A 2,530-nucleotide genomic window follows, 5' to 3' on the forward strand; every position below is an offset into this window, starting at 1 on the left:
TGCCGAAACCAGGGATCGAACCAGGGACCTTTAGATCTTCAGTCTAACGCTCTCCCAACTGAGCTATTTCGGCTTATACTAGGAATCGAATAAATATGTGTTAGAAACTTTCAATTACGGTAGATATCACAACAATAATGGCTTATATTATGCAGATGACATAGTTATTATGCAGACAGGCAAATTTGTGATTACACTGTGCGATAGAGCGCAGGATGGGCTCAAATTAATAGAAACGTGGTGTGAGGAACACTCACTGTCGATCAATTCCAAGAAGGCTGAGATGGTCCTTATCATCAGGAATAGAAATTTATCGGGCTTAAAACCAAACTAAACTTCTCTGAAGAGGTGAAATACCTTGGTACTATCCTCGACAAGAAGCTAACGTGGAACTCTCATCTACAGAGTAGAGCAAAAAGAGCATATGTGGCTTATGAGCAATGTCGGAGGACAGTGGGACGCGCATGGGGTCTTTCACCCCGTGTGGTCACCCTGGATCTACACTGCAATATTAAGACCTACGTTAACGTATGGAGCCATTGCATGGGGACCGAAAGTTCTACAAGCAACGGCCATCCAAAAATTATATCAAATACAGCGATTGGCTTGTTTGAACATCACAGGAGCCATGAGAACAACACCAACCGCGGCAATGGAATTAATTACTGGTCTGACCTCTCTGGACCAGGAAAGGAATTTCTGGCAAAAACATAACAATCTGCACTGATAGCAGACAAGCCCTATTAGCCTTGAACAGACAACGTGTTATCTCAGGGTTAGTACTAGAGTGCCACCAAGATTTAGCCAAAGCCTCGGTAGATCATAACATTATTCTGAGTTGGATTAAAGGGCACGACAGAAATTAAGGTAATCGCAATGCCGACTCTTTAGCTAAGGAAGCGGCTGGACTAAGAATTATAGTGGCACCTACGGCCTGATGACTTCGACAATTGCGGAACTAGTCAAACGTCACACCCATGCTCAATCCCTAAAGAGATGGGATGCAATCTTCCCAGGCTACCCTGGGAAGCTGTCGCCGAAGAAATATCTGGCGATGACCAGGAAAAATCTACGCTTAACAGTGGCAAACCCTGTTAGTTCAAACAGAATGCCGCTTGAAAAAATACACGTTGTGTATAATTAACCCCGCTTTAAAATTTCTTTCAAGTTTGTCATTACCTCTCTTTCAAACTCTCCTACTACAAATAATGGTCAAAGATTATGTTCTCATTACTACGACATTTCATTTGGTATCGCATTTCCGTAATAGCAAACTTCCTCTCTAGACACATGCATATCCACAGAAAAAGGGGCAGACGATAATAAGAAAGGTAAAATGCAAATTTGATATTGATTTGTGCGCCCATTACATTTTGGCCCTTCGAGCCGGATTGGATGAAGTCTTAATTGAACATTCTTGGTTGTACATATATTGTTTGCCTTCATTATGTGTAGTCTGCAGCTAAAGTCTCAGTTCAACAGCCTTTTGTGTTGAGGTGTTCTCTATTGGATTGAATCCTAAATTATTGATAATGATTATTCAAAAATATGTAGTACCGAAAATATTGTCACGTGGTCGTGCCGTGGTCGAGAGATAGTGTTTGTTCTGGTGCGGGAATAGATTTATTGACATTATGTGAATGAGTCTAGAACATCCAAAAAAAAAGCAGCGAAAGAGATAATGCTCGTCCACATGTCGCGCGTCTAGTGACTGACTAGCTCACCAACGAAGGAGTTGATGTATTGCCATGGCCAGCACAATCACCGGACCTGAATCCCATCGAATATGTGTGGGACATGCTTCAACGAAGAATTACTCCGCTTATGGGGAACATTCACACAACGTTTCAATTGAGGGAGCTTTTAATCGCTGAATGGACAAATGTACCTTAACTTACTTTGGAAAGGGAATATTTTCAAGAGATTAGTTCTTTGGAAACAAGCTTTTTGGCTTTCACTTTTTCCATCATCAAAAAAAATGTGGTAAAGATCGGAAAAAAAATGAAAATAACTCCAATAAAAGCTCTTTACAAAGATATGTAGTCGATTATGCACAGAAATTTCTTTCAGTTACAAACTGTTATCGAAAAACGTGTTGATGAGGAGATAAGACACGTGGTTTGTCTCGAAACTTCAAAGTACACCATTAAAAAAGCTGATATTCCTTGAAAGTGAAATGTTGTGTATCAATGCTCTTTCTTATTATGTTGTGTAGTGTCCCTATGAGTGATATCTGTTTCAATTCCACAACGAACGTTTGGATTCCAAACTTTGTGGAAAAAAGTGACTTTCTTTTCGTGTTTCTGAATGTTCATTTGAAACTATTTGTTTCAAAAAGTGCAGTAGATCAGCCGGCAGAGTGGAGCGAGAGCTCATTAACATCGAGAAACTCGTGTAGTGAACATACCTAGCGAAAATGTCAATTCGATATACTCGTATACCTGTAAACATTTACTTTACTTGAACCCTAAAAAAATTCGTGAAGTTACTACTTGGGTGAATGTGAGAGCTTCGTAAAATACTCAGGTAG

The 2,530-nt window shown here is 40.1% G+C and overlaps 1 non-coding gene across 1 annotated transcript; it reads right to left on the reverse strand.

Moving 5' to 3' along the window:
* On the reverse strand, window positions 1-73 carry TRNAF-GAA (transfer RNA phenylalanine (anticodon GAA)). The gene has a single exon. It is a non-coding gene; the product is annotated as a tRNA-Phe (tRNA).
* Between the last annotated feature and the right edge of the window lie 2,457 nt (window positions 74-2,530).

Source organism: Leptinotarsa decemlineata, unplaced genomic scaffold (assembly GCF_025532065.1).
Source record: "Leptinotarsa decemlineata unplaced genomic scaffold, Ldec_3_MD MMD2_tig00001064_RagTag_RagTag, whole genome shotgun sequence".
NCBI lineage: Eukaryota > Metazoa > Arthropoda > Insecta > Coleoptera > Chrysomelidae > Leptinotarsa > Leptinotarsa decemlineata.